Source organism: Lissotriton helveticus, chromosome 2_1, assembly GCF_964261635.1.
Source record: "Lissotriton helveticus chromosome 2_1, aLisHel1.1, whole genome shotgun sequence".
Classification (NCBI taxonomy): Eukaryota; Metazoa; Chordata; class Amphibia; order Caudata; family Salamandridae; genus Lissotriton; species Lissotriton helveticus.
In genome coordinates this window covers 316172305-316190745 of record NC_136059.1, presented here as the reverse complement: position 1 = coordinate 316190745, position 18441 = coordinate 316172305, and the positions used below count along the sequence as shown (strand labels likewise).

General features: G+C 48.0%; 1 protein-coding gene across 2 annotated transcripts in view; it reads left to right on the top strand.

Moving 5' to 3' along the window:
* The window catches only part of MTMR12 (myotubularin related protein 12), an 813877-nt gene that overhangs the window by 380851 nt on the left and 414585 nt on the right, over positions 1 to 18441 (top strand). The window lies entirely within an intron of this gene.

Below are 18441 nucleotides of genomic sequence, written 5' to 3'. Positions count from 1 at the left end.
TGTAATGTCCAATTCGTAAATTACCATTCTATAGCTTTATTTTAGTTTTATATCTATACCCAAAAGTCAGATGTTCATCCTTCGAAGTTATATCAAGATTAAACCATATTTACATTGCTCAACAGTTGAAGGATTTCTTTGCAATTATCTTTTAGTGTGTATGTCTCAGTAATTTGTATTTATATTCATAACAATATGATGTACAGTACCATCTGGTTTTAAGAAAAGGAAGCAAGAAGAGAAAAACGCTCCACCACCTGCACCAAATACTTACCTCCGATATTTCCCAGATGTGCCCATGTCTTTTGTGGCTCTTTGATCATTTCCCTGTAGTCTCAGTGGAATAGTCTTCTTAGTCTGCTTCTCAAGACCATAATGGTACCGCCAGATTATTGGGTACCCTGAGGCAATGGGGCAATTAGCCTCTCAGCAGTCTCTGAACAAATAATCAAGCCAAACGCTCTTCACATTTCCATAATCCTGCTCCCTCTCTTGCAACATTTTAATACTTTTAAACCTTATTTCCTCCATGACTCGCCATGTTTGGCAGCCAGACATCTTCCGAAGCGATGAGGAGAGTGCCCTTTCAGAACTCATTTTGCTAATATGACATGCTTTGAAGCAAAAATTAGAGGTGAGACTCTTAGTCTTCCTTGAGTATGGTGGATAAATAACACGAGTTGTACATTCTAGCAGAATTCTGGGTATTCTGCCAACTGCGGTCCTGTACCTTTCTCTCCGACATCCAGAACCTCATGCCAGAATTAAGTCATCTGGGGGTAGACCGACGATATGTGTTAGTGTGCCTTGCTCCCCTTAACCCTTTCAGCAAACAGTGTTGTTTTTCTCATTTGTGGTGTGGAGTCTTGCCTGGACGATGGAAGATCTTATATAGGGTTTACTTCCCTCCTGCACGTGTTGCAAAATGATTGACCTATAAATTGTCTAACCTCTAAATATGTAAATCACAGTCTCTGTTATGACAAAATCGTATCTAACCCGTTCAAACAGACTTCCCCGGCCCTTTTATATGCATTTCTCTCAAAGTCAGGCACCCCCAGCCCCTTCCATTTTGTAAAGGCTTGTCTCTACATATTGACTATAAATTCCATGTTTCTACTTTGAGACGTGAATGGGGATGGGAAGGTGGTCAAATATGGCACAGGTGAATGCTGTCCCAAACCTGCAGTATTGCCCCAATGATAAGTGAAGTGAAGTGTAGAGCCTTTGTGACCACTGCCCTTTAGGTAGCCAGGATGTCCTTTTCTGTGTCACATCACTTCCAGCAAGAAAATTTCACTAGAGCACTGCTTGTTGCTGTTTGTCTACCATGGTACAAAGTCTTGGGGGGGTGGGGGTTATTGGCATTTTGAGTGCTGCCATTCTCACTACTCATAAGAGAGTTTGTCTGTCAACCTTGCGAGCTCCTTAATCATTCTCTGTCGGACCAAGGCATTGGTGGCTCTGGTTGCTGCCAATATGGGGACCATATTTATTCCCAGATGTCAGTCCATATGAAGGGTGTTAGCCACCAAGTAAACACATTGTGTCAGCTAAAAGAGAATATGATAGTCCTCTGATTTGGTGAGGTTAACCCTAAAGTCTGAAATTGCAACATAGGCTTGTAGCTCTTATAAAACTACCAGAACGAAAATCTCTTGGTCAGTGACTATGAACAATGTGCCATTTGGTGAGGTTTACCCTAAAGTCTGAAATCGCAAGTATCATGTGGCCCTTGGGGACATTGTCGTCGTCCCTAAGTTAACATGAGCAAACTGCAGATTGTCCGCTGCTTTGCATACGTTACTACAGGAGTTTACTTTGCAAATGCTTCTTTTGATATTTTCACATGAGAACCCACTGTTGCAGGTTCCTGGGATTTAGTCTGAACATTGTGAACAAGGTCAAACAACAATGCCCCTTGTTGTTCTGTTCTGGTTAGGCTCTAGCACCTAGACAAAACTTGCAGATGCAGCTGTTGTTTGGAATACGTACTTTGGTCTTATTGGAATACACGGATAGGTAGCACACACTTTGAGAGGGACCTTTCCAGGGAGCAGAGCAAGACAGCACCTATGATGTAGAACTACCATCTATAGACTGAGGTACGGGGTCTGCAGATAACACCAAGAGATCTTCTAATATATAATCATCCCGTGTATGTTCAAGGAGAGTGAGGTTAGGCTACTCTGTCTCTCACTATGACGACTCCTTTTTATGATGTACGGATTACTTGCTATGCTTACCATAGTTGGGTTATGCATTTTTCTGCTTATTGTGGCACGTATACTGCATACTAGAGCACGTTATTAAAATAAATATTTTAAACTTGTTTGGGTCTGTCAGATCTTAGTGTGGACAAGTACAAGAGCAGAAGGGTGTGGCATGTAACCGCGACTGAGAGAGTCAAGTTTTCTGGGGTGTCTAATCGCTTGTTCCTCTGTAAGTGAGGAGGAGGGCAAGTGAAACACTATAGATAGTCGGTCCTGGGCTCATGGGTTCTAAGGTAGTAGGATGACTCAGTCCTGATATACTAAGTTCCCATAATCCTATGCATAGTTCTGTGTTTGCACAGAATCCCTGCAACACAACATAGGCTTGAAGTTCTTATAAAACTACCTGAACTGAAATCTCTGTGTCTGACTATGAACAATGTACCATCAGCAAACATGGTAAGCTTAAATGCATGACCCCCTACCACCTACTGCCCTTAAACCTTTTATTTAACCTTATATGCTGCTCTAGTGATTCCAGCAATGAGGCAAACCGCAGCTTCCTGTTGGCATGCACCTGGAAAGGATCTTTACTCCTACTCACACCTCCTGCTTCTACTTCTTCTCATACCCAGGCCCGGACTCGCCGTAGCGGGCCCTGGACAATCCCCTGGTGCGCCGCACGGGTGGGGGCCGATTTTGGGCCCCTGAGGGCCGTTTTTGTTACAGGACCGTTTTTGCAGCATAGCTGCAAAATCGTCCCTGTAACAAAATTGGCAGAAAACTGGCCCTGGCAAAGAGCTCGGCGGCACCCCCAACCACCCGCGGGAGGGGTGGGCGAGCACTTTGCCAGGGCCGGTTTTGGTTCCCAGTCCGGCCCTGCTCATACCCCAGGCATCTGGTTAATCCTACCCACTAGAAGCTAGTTAAGTGAGCCAGTTACCAGTTAGACTTTGAAGTCAGATCTCCGGAGGCGCTCTGCCGGTAGCAACGTTACCCTGCCTATTTTAATTCGTGTGCTTGGACATTGTGCACATCCTTGCTGCTGCTGTGTTTTTAATATCCTTACCTGCAAGCACTCCGGGGCGCCTCCTCGCTGATCGTTCCCCTCCTCTGCCGAGCCGGTTGCTGGAGCGGGGACGGGCGAGGTCTGGCCGCCATCTTTGGGTGCTCTGGGGTTGACGCTGCAGTCTTTTGGCCACTCCCCCCCTGCCACGCCCCCTCCCTACCCTTATACAATGACATTACTCTCCCAGCCGCCAGCGGGCACGACGAAGGCGTGCCGAAGTTGCGCCTAAGTTAAGCCCGTCTGCGCCCGTCCGCGACCGGCCGGGACCAGGGGCCATGCTCCCTGCTCCTGCTCTTGTCTATTCCTCAGCACAATTGCTTTCCTATCATGTTATTCAGTCCATTGCCCCTTCCTTGCTTCAGCGTATTAATGACCTTGGCATTTCTGTCCCTTTTCCCCACCCGCCTGTTCCTACTCTGCTCATCCCCTGCTATATGGATCTTCACCCTCTTCCGCCACTCTCCCTCTACCTCTACCTACCGCAGCCACTGCCTACCTTCTCAACACTCGTTCGGCAGGCAGGCACCAGCTGGAGCTCTTTAACCTACTGGATACCGATGCTCCTGATTTTCTGTTTCTCACAGAGACTTGGTTCTCGGCCGATTCCCTACCTGATGTATTGTTTACCCTCCCCGACTCCTACTATGCCCTTTGGGCGGACCGCCTCGATGGGGTGTGGCCATGATTACGCGCTCCAGCCTTTAGTTCCAACTTCTTCCACCCCCCCCATACCTAGTGTTGATTTTCTAGTTGCTCGCTCAGTTAACCTTCTGGCTCCCCTCACCATAGTTCTTATGTATCGCCCTCCCCATAACATGCCCTCTTTTGTGTCCACCCTGCAAGAACTCCTGGCTACGCTCGTGGTCAATAATTCGTCTGTTCTCCTCTTGGGAGACTTTAACTATTGGCAGGGCGACCCTAGGGAAGACCAGTCCTCTAAAGATTTTTCGGCCACTCTCCAGTGTCTCAACTTTTTCCCCCACGTTCATACCCCTACCCATATTCATGGCCATACTTTAGACCAAATTTGGTCAGCCAGTCGCACTATTCTCTCTCCTAGCATTCTCCCTTGCACCTGGTCTGATCATTCATTGATCTCCTTTTCCATCGACCTTGGTGCATCAGAGAAACCCCTTCTACCCAAGAATATTTCTGCTCGAAATTGGAATCGGGTCGATCTTAACTCTCTCTGTGCTTCCCTCACCTCCTCTTCTCCTGATCTCTCTGAGCTTCCCCTTGACCGTCAAGCAGACGCCGTGAATACCTGGCTGTCTTCATCCTGCGATTTGGTTGCCCCTCTCAGGAAAGTCAAGGCCTGCCGCCCTCATGATGCCCATAAGTGGTTCACTGGTGAGCTGAAAACCCTTAAATTGGACCTCAGGCGCTCTGAACGCCATTGGAGGAGAAACTATTGCCCCCTTTTGCGGGCCAAATACAAGTTACTTTTAGCTAACTATAAGAGGGCCGTCCTCTCAGCCAAAACCACAGACTTTTCGGAGAAAATCACATTATCAGCCAACAAGTCTAAAGAGATCTTCTCCATAGTCTGCAACTTAGTTGCTTCTGATAGGGTCAAGCCCAATCTTGTCCCCTCCCAAGCTCTCTGCTCGTCCCTTAATGATTTTTTTATAGAGAAGATTGCGAAGATCAAATCTAATATTCCTCTAGTATCTTCGCCTCCCCCTTCCCCTGCTCTTTCTCTCCCCTCTGCTCTCCTTGACCACTTCCCCCCCATCTCTATGGACTCATTTCTTGTTTTACTCCAGAAAGTGAAGTCTGGTTCCCCAGCTGATTGTGCTCCGGCCCGCATCCTCAGAGAGCTTTTCATCAATTGCCCTGATCCCCCCCTCTCCCTGCTCAATGCCTCTATTTCTCAAGGTCTAGTTCCCAAATCCTTTAAATCGGCCATAGTTTTTCCCATTCTAAAAAAGCCTGGACTAGATCCTTCCCTTCCGTCTAATTTTAGACCCATTTCCCTCCTTCCATATCTAGGGAAGATCTTGGAGAGTCACATTACAACCAGCCTCTCCACTTTCATTGAGGATAACCATCTTTTGGCCTCCCACCAGGTGGGATTCCGCCCGGTCCACTCGACTGAGTCAGTGGTCCTGTCCGTCCTAGACGAGCTTAAGAGCAAGGCTGATTCCAATTTACCTCAAGCCTTGGTGCTCCTTGATTTGTCCGCCGCGTTTGACACGGTCGATCATTCCATCCTTCTCGGCCGTGTCAGCGCGGCGGGCGTTCGGGGCACTGCCCTCTCTTGGCTCGCCTCCTTTCTCAAAGGGCGGACTCAGGCGGTCCATCTTTCCGGTTTTTCTGCCTCTACCCGCCTGGTTCCTTATGGGGTCCCCCAAGGATCTTCCCTGTCCCCTCTCCTTTTTAATCTTTATATTCACCCCCTTATTCTTTCTCTTCTTGATATGGGGGTCTCCGTGTACAATTATGAGGATGACCTCCAACTTGTATTTGATCTTTCCTCTTCTTCTGACTCCCTGCTGAAATTCCATTCTACCCTTGTTTTTATTTCTGAGTGGATGAATCATAACCACCTTAAACTTAATCCGGACAAGACGGAGTTGTCCTGACAGGCGCCACCACCACCCCTTGGTCCGCCGCCTTTTGGCCTTCCATCTTCGGCCCCCCTCCAGCACCGGCGTCCTCAGTAAGGACCTTGGGTATTAAAGTCAGTCGGGACCTCTCCATGCATGCCCAGATTAGTTCAGTTGTCTCCTCCTGCTTCCTATCCCTCCGGATCATTCGGAAAGTCTCCCGTTTTTTTTTCTCCTGATGCCCTCAAACTTATTATTTTGGCCATGATTCTCTCTCGTTTTGATTACGGGAATAGCCTCTACGTGGGCATTCCGGCCTACGAACTTCACCGCCTCCAGGCTATCCAGAATCAGGCCGCCCGCCTCATCCACCACCTTCCTAAGTTTCACCACATCACTCCCATTTTGAAATCCCTTCACTGGCTCCCCATCTGCCAGAGATCCCTTTTCAAGATGGGATGTCTGGCCTTCATGGCCTCTGCCCGCACTGCCCCGGGGTTCATCAATTCCCTTATCAATCCCTACACCCCCAGCCGTACCCTCCGCTCCTCCAATCAGGCTCTTCTCAATGTCCCTCGTTTCCGTAGGGCCAAAACTGGAGGCACCAAATTCTCTGTACTAGCTCCCGCTTCCGCTGTCCATCAGATCCATTCAAGTCTACTCACAATTTCGCAAGGCGCTCAAGACTTTCCTGTTCTCCCAAGCATACTCCTGCTGATTTTCATCTTGGCAGATTTCTGTGTTTCTCTGTTTAAACTCCAGCGCCAGGAAGCCGCTTGGTCACAGTGCGCTCTATCAAGAACTTTTAACATCAACTTCACATCACTCATGAACTCCCAGTCGACTCAATCAAATGCCTTCATAGTGTCAAGTGTCTTATACCTGCTTTCCACTCTTAAAAACTCCCTTAAAACCTCCCTTGTTGGGGTGTGTTATGGACTGTATCAGCTTTTGTGATCTAGCTGCTAATATGTAGGCCAGTAATTTGGTGTTAACATTCAGCAGGAAAATTAGTCAGTAATGGCTACACATTACTGAGGGTTTACCTGCCTTGAGTATCAGTGAGAGCATCTCCTCCATTCCAGAGTGGTCACCACCGCTGAACAAGATACTTTATTTGATGCTTTGAGACAACAGCCGTGGCCCGCGCAGGTAAGAGCAGGAGGGGGGGGGGGGGGGGGTTGGGTGGTTTGACAGATGACGCAGAGGCAAAATTAAATAAATAGGTAATTTTCTGCTCGCCGTCTGCCGAATCACCCCACCCCGCACCACTACTCTTACCTGCACAAGCCGTGCCTGTGGGACAGTTTGGCAGCAGTTGTCCATTTACTTTTTTAAAGCCTGCCATAAAAGTAATTACACCTCCGATTTCAAGTTCTCAAATGTGATCCCTATTACAGCTTTGGAAATTGGGGCCTTTGGGCCTTCCTAGCCACAGTCGGCGACCTCTGGAGTGCCGCTCTTGTAACACAGTAGTTGCTCTCTTCTTTGTTGATAGGCTGTACTACTTCTTTAATGAACTCTAAGTGCTTTAAGTTTCTCCCTCTCTCCACTACATTGTTGCCTTTATTTGTTTTTTTGTGTTCCATATCTATGCAACTGACTGCCATGAAGAGGCTTGTCAAAAACCCACCTGGCTTAGTTCCCCCCTGCAAAGAAGCATTTATATAATTTGCCATGCAGATAATTTGCTCAGTGACATTCCACTGTCCTCATTTGCCTTCGCAAAACACCCCTTTTCTCTAATGGCTCTGCAATTGCATATTTTTGTTGGCTTTCTCTGACTCACTTTGATCTGCTTTTCACCTAGTACGCAACACCTATTTGTTTTGTTTGAAGTAGGTGACCTCCGCTATAGATTGTGCCTTCACATTAACCTTTACAGCATCCAATAGAGTTGATGTGCTCACTTCCTCATTGCCATTTGTAGAACAGTAGCGGTTGCCATGGCTTATGTTACTAACATTAGCATTTTTCAGTAGCCCTCTTTAATCTGATGTGTGTGAATTAATGGAAAATGAAAATTGAGAAACCACAATGGAAGAAACCAAATCATGGAAAACCAATTTTAAGGAAATAAAAAATAAAGATAATTTTAAAGAAAAATCCAAAATTACATTAAACTTGGGTGGAGTTTAAGACTACTTTGGGAGGTGATTTTGGGGTTCAGAGTTGGGTGGAGTGTAGGTTGGTGATGGGTTTTTAGGGTTCACGGATGAGTGGTGGTTAGGTGTGTGAAGTGTTTTTAGTTTTCAGGGATTGGTGGAATGTAGGTTTGTTTGAGTTGTTTTAGGTTCATGGATGGGCAGCGGTTAGGGCTGGTGAGGGTTTTGTAACATTCAATTATGGGTTTCGGCTGGGGTGGTGAAGAATTTTTAGAATTCAGATATTGTGTGGCAATATAAAAGATATAAATATGAAATACTTTCCCTGACGTAAAGCACTGAAATAAATATCTCCGGCAAAACGTTTTCCTGAAAGTAAGACTTGCAAACATTGCATTTACACTTAAAAAAGATGGATTCAAAAGCCAATTTCGACCAAAAAGACATTCTATGAATTGGTCTCTACGAAAAGATAAAAGCTATTCACTCTGCAAATTTCTTTTAAACAGTTTAGAAGAAATGGTTTCTCAGTAATTGTATTCCATGAAATCATATTTGTATGAAAGCACATACAGCCCTTTAATTTCCTTTTCTGGCAACTGGAATGTGACCGCACCATGATTCAATTGTGTTATCAGTCCTTGGTCTTTCTTGTGCATTCCTGTCACCATCATCTTATCCAATAAAATGGCGTCCAATCAGTTATATACTTTTATGTGCCAGTGAATAGACCGAATAGTTATATGTCTGTGCATGTCTTATGATGCTGTCATCCGTAGATCCAGAGCCATTTTTAGGTCAAGCCTAGGCACCACGCATGCGCGGTCCGCAAGTGTAATCTTTATAACGAGTGTAATCCCGCCTGGTACTTACCATTCATTCTCTCCTGCGTCTGTCTTCTTTCGTGGCTCCTCATTGGTTGGTGCTCCTAATACCTCACTTCCGTTTTTTGTCCAGGAGCACCAGTCATCGACAGTTTCCCTACGCTGGAGGGATGTATCCCTTCCTTTGGGGACTACTTCAAAAGTTGACGCTTGCAGACATAACGTGAGTGAATCACGAATACACATCCGCCGACTTGTTTTTCTTCTTCGATCGGCTTTAACAATGGCGGCCCTGTGCAGCTCTTTACTGCTACGTAGCTCGCCTTACTCAACTTTTTCAATAATCTATTTTTTTTGTGCTTTTTTCCGCTGAGCCTTGCTTTATCTTTAAATATGGCGCTGCGCCTTTCTTTTGTTTAGTATGGCGCGGCTCGCAGGCTTTGATCATCTCTTTGTGATTTTTGGGCTATTATAACTGAGCAACTGTAAGTTTCTACTACGTACTCGGGGATACCGTCCTGTGAAGGGTTAACGTGCAGTCTATGCTAGTGGGGTCATTTGAAGAAGCCATTTATGCTTTTCTGAAGGGATCGCATTCGCTACATAGAACGGCTGCAGGGTTCTGATTTCAGAACTGCTATGTAAGCAGAGAGTTTAAAGCGCGCCTGCAGTCTGTCGCTGCCTCACATGGGGACACACGAACGGTGAGCGCATTGCAGGTACTTGCGAATAACATAACCTGGCATGCCCTAAAGTGAAATTTAAAAAACACTGCTCATTGTTAGCAGAAGAATATAGCCTATTTGTATACAGTGTAAATAAACAGCATCACAGGTTCTTCTAAGTTGAAGTAAACAAAATGAAAATGACTCGGATAATGAATAAACTAAATTCCAGTATGCAGTTCGTAATTCTTGAGATTTTAAATCCATATCATCGTGAAATGTTGACAGGTGGTATTACAGTGTACCCTGTGTTTATAACTGCATACCTACAACAATGAATGCGAAGTAGGGGCTGAACAAACATCTGTGCTCAAATTAATGGGTAGACTCTGATTCTCGCCTAAGCAGAAATGAATGACCGACACCTAATGGAAAAGTTTTCGAGGTTTACACAGGTTTCATGCAGCTATGTTCGCTTTGGCGCTTTAGTGAAAAAATAATAACAAAGGTGTGCTTTGCCATAATATGCTAGGACAATCCACTATGTGATATATGTAAAAACATAGACTGCTATGTTCTATTTGTTTTTAAATAAAGCCTCCGCATTACAAACTGACAGCATTTTAACTTTAGATAAAATGTATTTCCTCAAACATGCCGACTTCTATTTCTTTCTTAGATCCAGTCACTTACTTTGGAACTGTGTTAATTTATTATTGAGCTAGATTATCTTAGCCTATGTAGGGACAAGTTGGTAATGGTTGGTTTAGCTATTGCTCAGATGTTTCACTGGGAGCTGTTTATAATAGGCTGCCATTTTAAAAAGTCTACTGTGGAATCCTGTGCCCCCTGATAAGTTAATTTCAACTCCCTACATTTTCACTGATGCCAGTGGGACATTTCATAGTCATCAAAGTAAATACCCTAATGTGCACATATTAATTTATATATAGTATACTTGTGAATCTTATTTTAATGTGAATTTATTATATTCATTTGTTGTACTTCGCATTGGTGTGTGTTAATGTAACTGACTCTGTATAGATAGATGTGTGGAATCCTAGGTATGTGCACAAGAACACACACAGATTGTTATGATGTGAATGGTGGTTCCGAGATTCTTGTCATCCATAGCCAAATACCTCTGATGGTTCCGAGATTCTTGTCACCCGTAGCCAAATACCGAGATTCTTGTCACCCGTAGCCAAATACCTCTGATGGTTGCGAGATTCTTGTCACCTGTAGCCAAATACCTCTAATGGTTCTGAGATTCTTGTCACCCGTAGCCAAATACCGAGATTCTTGTAACCCGTAGCCAAATACCTCTGATGGTTCCGAGATTCTTGTCACTCGTAGCCAAATACCGAGATTCTTGTCACCCGTAGCCAAATACCTCTGATGTTCCGAGATTCTTGTCACCCGTAGTCAAATACCTCTGATGATCCGAGATTCTTGTCACCCGTAGCCAAATACCTCTGATGGTTCTGAGATTCTTGTCACCTGTAGCCAAATACCTCTGATGGTTCAGAGATTCTTGTCACCCAGCGTAGACAAATACCTCTGACGGTAGAGTGCTTGTAAGTGGTTGAGGCGTTTGATAAAAATAAACTTGCACTGGACCTACATCACTTTGTGGAGGACCTACTTATGTGGATGGACATGAGTGTATGAATTTTACACTCTTTGCTTTTGTAAAACATGGTTCGAGGCATGTGGGCTGCTAAATTCATATCTTAGCATTAGATCGCCGCCTAGTGTTGGGTCCGGATGATCGCACATTGTTGTCCTGGAAGAGTCTTCGAAGTATCCTGAGATAGGTGGCTCCTCCCCTGGACTACAGTGCGCATGGGCATCGGCTCCATCCCCAGATTGTTTTTTTCCGCCATTGGGTTCGGATGCGGTCTCGACGTCTCTCTGTCGGAACCGAGAAAAACTAACTTTTTCAGGCCAAAAGGCCTTGTTTTCATAGCGTCGGTATTGTTTGCGTACGGTCTCGAGTTCTTCCGTCTCTTGGAGTCGGAATCAGCGGTGTATTTTCACTCTTCGGACATCGAGGCCTTCTCATCGCGACACGACCGCAACTTTCAAGCATGGAGCGGAGTCCGTTTAAGTACTGCCCGCTCTGTGGGTCCAAATACCCACATATAGACGTCCACCTGGTCTGTAACAAATGCCTTTCACCAGACCATAACGAGGACAACTGCATGGCCTGCGCAAGATTCAGGTCCAAGAAGACACTCAAGCTTCGGCGCGCGGTGCGCCTTGAGGCCAGACAAGCGGCCCCGGATCCAGAAAACATCTTCGGCGACCAGGAAGAAGAGGACCAGAGCCATCATCTTCAAATCTCCCCGCCCGAGACGGAGGTTGAGGCAGATCCGGAACACGACGACGGAGTCGGGGGTCAAGGCCTTGAATACGTCGAAGAGGTAGGGGACGACGAAGAGGTTTATGGGGCCGCGGAAGATAGCTCAGCGGACGAGCTATGCCCCGAAGGTTACGAGGATCAAGATCGGGTCACGGGATCGCCTGTCGGCCTTACCCTAGACCCCGTACCGCAAGCCACGGCCCGCCTTCCGGCCCGGCCACGGACACACTTGCTGGGCAGGCCGTACCGAAACCAAAACCAACGGTATCGACTACACCTAAAATGGCCGACCCAAAATCGAAACCGAAACTTATGGAGCCGAGCACACCTAAGATGGCGGCCGTACCACAGAAAACGACCAAAACCACTGCTCCATCGACTCCGTCGACCTCCGGTCCTCAGAAGTCGAAGAAATCTGTCGATTCCACTGTTTCAAAATCGACGCCGGAGGAGGGATCCTCTAAGAAGGGTGGTCGGCACGGCTCAACCGCTGCGGCGCCGTCAAAGCCCGCAAAAGCCAGCGAAGCGGCTCCGGTTCCGACTGGGACTCCGTTAGTCGGACGCGTGGTGGAGACGGAGCCGACAAAGTCACACGGATCGAAGGCTGGTACATCTGCGCATCGGTCCAAAGACTCTGGGTCTACGGCTGCGGCATCCTCGTCAAAGACTCAGAAGAAACACCAGGACGTCGGATCCGAGGGCAAGGTCAAGACCTCCTCGTCGGCGCCAAAGCCCACTGCAAGTGACACGTCCCCCATCGCCTCTTCGCTGCAGAGGATCAGGGAGAAAGCCCTGGCTACGTCGGCTCCGATGCCATCGCCACAGAAGCCGATGGACATTCCGGTGAAGCCTGCAAGTAAGCTTCTCTTCCTCCTGCCGCCAAAAGAGGCGCCGAAGGCCTTTTCAACGAAATCAACGCCAAAAAAGTCGGATTCTTCTACAGCGGGGGCACTTTCAAGTCGGGTACTCGACTCAGAAGAGGATTCGGAGCGTTTTATCGACGCAGACACGGGCAAATTGACCCTTTACAAAAGGAGGATCACTTCACAGCCAGTGGACTCCTATGTCATCCCCCTCAAGAAGAAAAGGCTTCCTCAGGACGCTTCAGGCCTCATGGAACCCATCCAGCCTCCTCCAAGAAGGAGCCCAACTCCTTCCCCAGAACAATCTGAGGGTGAGGGATATAATGAGGATGACCAGTACACTTTCCCCATCAATGAACCAGATGCACAGCCGGATTCATATGATGACGTTGGGGACCAAGGCACCCAGGATGTGGGGCAAGACCCACAGCCTGACCCACAGCCTTTCAGTGCACGTGCTTCCCCGACTGAAGATTCAGCAGGTTTTCATGCACTCTTGGAAAGGGCAGCTGCTAATCATGATGTGGACATGCATGCTGACCCAGTGGACGAAGACTTTCTATTTGACACTTTTTCAGTTTCTGAAAGGACTGTAAAGACACTGCCTATGCTCAAGGGGGTCCTCAAACATGCTGCGGACATCTTCAAAGAACCTACCAGGGCGAGAGTGGTCAATCCACGTATTGAAAAAAAGTACAGACCAGCACCTGCAGACCCTGCATACATTCGGGGACAGTTGCCGCTGGACTCCCTGGTGGTCGCAAATGCCCGCAAAAGGGCCAACTCCCAAACAACGGGTGAAGCTCCTCCCCCGGATAAGGAGTCCAAAGTGCTAGAGGCAGGGGGCAAAAGAGTTGCTGCACAGGCTGCCAACTTTTGGCGTATTGCAAATACACAGGCACTCTTGGCACGTTATGATAGGGCGCATTACGACACCCTAGAGCGAGTTTTAGAACACCTGCCTTCGCAGCTTCAAGAGGGCACCAAACTGCTTATAGAAGAGGGAAAACTGATCTCCAATGCGGCCATAAAGTGTGCACTTGATGCCGCAGACACAGCAGCTAGGGCCATTAACACTAGCGTCATGCTGAGGCGACAGGCGTGGCTCCGCATATCGGGGTTTAAGCCTGACATACAAACAACAATACTAAATCAGCCCGTCAATCCTGATAGACTGTTTGGTCCAGATGTTGACACCACCCTTGAAAAGATTAAAAAAGACACCGAAACTGCTAAGTCTATGGGGGCACTGCAGTCACAACAGTTTCGGGGCAATAATTTTCGTCGCTCAGGTGCACGTGGAGTCACCAGAGGACAGATGGGTCAACAGTCACAGTTCTCTAGAGGTGGAGCACAATCCTCGTACCCCAAACAGAACAAGGGGGGTTACCGAGGAAACAGCACCAGAGGACGCGGCAGAGGGAACAACAACTCCCGCTCCTCTGCCCCAAGCAAACAGTGACTCTCTGTCGGGGGGAGACTGCAGCAGTTCCTGCCCGTCTGGAGAAACATCACCACAGACAGGTGGGTGCTTCAACTTGTACAGTACGGTTATTGTCTAGAGTTAACATCCACTCCACCCAACATTCCACCAAGGCAACGGCCTATGTCCGCAGAGCACTTGCACTTATTGCAGCAAGAGGTAGTGGTGATGCTGCAAAAAGGCGCAATCGAGCTCGTGCCAGTGGAGGAGGAAGGCACAGGGGTGTATTCCCTGTACTTCCTCATTCCAAAAAAGGACGGATCTCTCAGACCCATTCTGGATCTACGTCCCCTCAACCTGTATATACTGTCAGAACATTTCCATATGCTCACACTGCAACAGATTCTTCCCTTGTTAAACCAGGGGGACTTCTTAGCAACCTTAGACCTCAAGGATGCTTATTTCCACATACCACTACACCCATCCCACAGAAAATACCTCAGGTTCACTATCCAAGGCAAACATTATCAGTTCAAAGTCCTACCCTTCGGAGTCACCACAGCCCCAAGAGTGTTTACCAAGTGTCTGGCGACAGTAGCGGCGCACCTCAGGAGGCACGGCATCCATGTCTACCCCTACCTGGACGACTGGCTCGTTCAAGCCAAGTCAGAACAACAGTGCGCCGCGGACATGTCGGATACCATTCACCTCCTTCACGATCTAGGCTTCTCGCTGAACTACCCAAAGTCGCACCTTCAGCCGGCGCATGTCCGGCAGTTTCTAGGCGCGACGATCAATACCCTGACGGCCGTGGCTCAACCAAACCAAGTCAGGATAGACAGCATGCAGTCTCTAATCCAGAAATTCAGACCACAACACTCACTTCCAGCAAGAGTGTTCATGCAGTTGATAGGCATGATGGCCTCCTGCATCTTCATAGTCCCTCACGCACGACTACATATGCGCCCGCTCCAGGAGTGCTTAGCAAATCAGTGGACACAGGCTCAGGGACAATTAACAGACCTAGTGTTGGTTACCAGTCGGGCATACGACTCTCTGCATTGGTGGACTCCACACAACCTTTGCAAGGGCCGACTGTTTCAGGAGCCAGTGCCACAGATTACCCTGACAACGGACGCATCTCTCCAGGGATGGGGAGCTCATCTGCTCGATTACACTGTGCAGGGACTATGGACGACGCAGCAACAGAAGATGCACATCAACTATCTGGAACTGATGGCAATCTTCATGGCACTCAAGTCCTTCATTGTACATCTGTGCAACAAGGTAGTGTTAGTCCGGACGGACAACATGACCGCGATATACTACATTCAAAAGCAGGGGGGCACCCACTCGCCACAGCTGTCTCATCTGGCTCAGGGCATGTGGCGGTGGGCCATTCAGAGGAACATCTTCCTCATGGCAGAACACCTCCCGGGCAAGGACAATCTGATGGCGGATCTGCTCAGCAGACACAGCCATCAAATGCATGAGTGGGAGTTACACCCATCGATACTCCACCCGTACTTCCAGCAGTGGGGTCATCCGGAGATAGACCTGTTTGCAACAAAGGAAAACGCAAAATGCCAACACTTTGCCGCCAGGTTCCCTCACCCACAGTCGCAGGGGAATGCGATATGGATGAACTGGTCAGGCAAATTTGCGTACGCTTTTCCGCCAGCCCCTCTGATACCGCTGGTGGCAAGAAAGCTAAGGCAGCACACGATGACTCTCATCCTGGTTGCTCCAACGTGGGCGCGCCAAGCATGGTACACCACGTTCCTCGAACTCTCAGTGGTGCCGCATCAATGACTGCGCCTCACGCCCAGACTTTTGACGCAGAACCATGGAGAAATTCAGCATCCAGATCCGCAACAGCTCAACCTGGCGATCTGGCTCCTGAAGTCCTAGAGTTCGGATACCTTAACCTACCTCCAGAATGCATGAACATCATCAAGGAGGCAAGGAAGCCAACTACCAGAGCATGCTATGCTGCAAAATGGAAGCGTTTTGTCATTTACTGTACAGCCAATGACATCAACCCGCTAGATGCATCTATCCCTAACATCATTTGTTATCTGCTACATCTGTACAAGAGCAATCTAGCGTTCACTTCTATTCGGATACACCTATCCGCCATCGCAGCATATCTTCAGAATAGGCAGCATCTCTCTGTCTTCAGGGTGCCTGCCATTAAAGCCTTCCTTGAAGGTCTGAAACGAGTCATTCCCCCAAGAACACCGCCAGCTCCGGTGTGGAACCTCAATGTGGTCCTCACCAGACTAATGGGACCACCATTCGAACCACTGCACTCGTGTGAACTCCACTTCCTAACGTGGAAAGTGGCTTTCCTAATCGCTATTACGTCGCTAAGGCGTGTTAGTGAGCTGCAAGCGCTCACAATCCAAGAGCCATTCATTCAGATTCATCCAAATAGGGTAGTGCTACGTACTAACCCCAAATTCCTTCCGAAGGTGGTGTCACAGTTTCATCTCAACCAAACTATTGACTTACCGGCATTCTTCCAAAACCCACAAACGGTGGCGGAAAGAATGCTCCATACGTTAGACGTACGGAGGGCGTTGATGTACTACATTGACAGAACGCAACACTTTAGGAAAACGAAACAACTTTTTGTTGCCTTCTCACCACAACACAAAGGCAACCCTATTTCCAAAGCAGGAATAGCCAGGTGGATCGTTAAGTGCATCCAAATATGTTATCAAAAGGCCAAGCGCACTTTAACGATACCCCCAAGGGCGCACTCCACACGCAAATTGGGGGCATCCATGGCTTTCCTAGGGAACATTCCTTTAGAGGATATTTGCAGAGCAGCCACGTGGGTCACACCACATACCTTTACAAAACACTACTGTGTTGATGTACATTCCAAGCAGCAAGTCAAGTCAAGTCAAGTCAAATAATTTATATAGCGCACTACATACCCGGGGGGTCTCAAGACGCTTAGGGAGGGGAGGAGGATTACTTGTCAAATATCCACGTTTTAAGTTGCTTTCTGAATGCTAGGTGGTTCTGGGTAAGGCGAAGGTAAGTGGGGAGTGAGTTCCATGTTTTAGCCGCCAGGTATGAGAAGGATCTGCCTCCCATGGTGGTCTTGTTGATGCGAGGTACAGTGGCGAGGGCTTGGCTGGAAGAACGTAGTTGGCGGGAGGGGGTGTAGAAGGACAGTCGTGAGTTGAGGCATTCTGGTCCGTTGTCGTAGAGTGATTTGGGTGCGTGGGTTAGCAGTCGGAAAGTGATCCTCTTATTGACGGGTAGCCAGTGGAGGTCTTTCAGGTGACCAGAGATGTGTTCGTTACGCGGGATGTCTAATATGATCCTGGCTGAGGCGTTTTGGATTCGTTGGAGTTTCATCTGGAGTTTAGCGGTAGTACCTGCGTAGAGGGTGTTTCCGTAGTCCAGTCGGCTCGTGACCAGAGCATGGGTGACTGTTTTTCTGGTTTCGGTGGGGATCCAGCGGAATGTTTTTTTGAGCATGCGAAGAATGTTGAAGCAGGATGAGGATACGGCGCTGACTTGTCTGTTCATTGAAAGTGAAGAATACAGGATAACGCCTAGGTTCCGTGCGTGGTCTGTCGGGATGGGTGCTTTTCCAAGGGCTTCTGGCCACCAAGAGTCGTCCCATGCAGAGGGGGATGTACCTAAGATGAGGACTTCTGTTTTATCTGAGTTCAGTTTCAGACGGCTGTGTTTCATCCATTCGGCGACTTCTTTCATTCCTTCGTGTAGGTTAGTTTTGGCGGTGCTGGGGTCATTGGTGAGCGAAAGGATCAGTTGAGTGTCATCCGCGTAGGAGATGATGTTGAGATTGTGTTGGCGAGCGATGGCTGCAAGGGGGCTCATGTATACGTTGAAGAGGGTGGGACTGAGTGAGGATCCTTGTGGTACGCCACAGATGACTTCAGTGGCCTCGGACTTGAATGGTGGAAGGCGGACTTTCTGGGTTCTTCCGGTGAGGAACGAGGTGATCCATTCAAGTGCTTTTCCTTGTATTCCGATGTTTCTGAGGCGTTGTAAAAGGGTGCTGTGGCAGACTGTGTCGAAGGCTGCAGAGAGGTCGAGGAGGATGAGGGCGAATGTGTCTCCATTGTCCAGTAGAGTTCGAATGTCGTCTGTTGCTGCGATGAGGGCGGTCTCAGTGCTGTGTTTTGCTCGGAAGCCAGATTGTGAGGAGTCGAGGGATTTGTTGGCTTCGAGGAAAGCGGCGAGCTGGTTGTTGACAGCTTTCTCGATGACTTTGGCCGGGAAAGGAAGGAGCGATATGGGGCGGTAATTTTTGAGTTCGGTGGGGTCCGCTGTGGTTTTTTTTAGAAGGGCGGTGAGTTCAGCGTGTTTCCAGCTTTC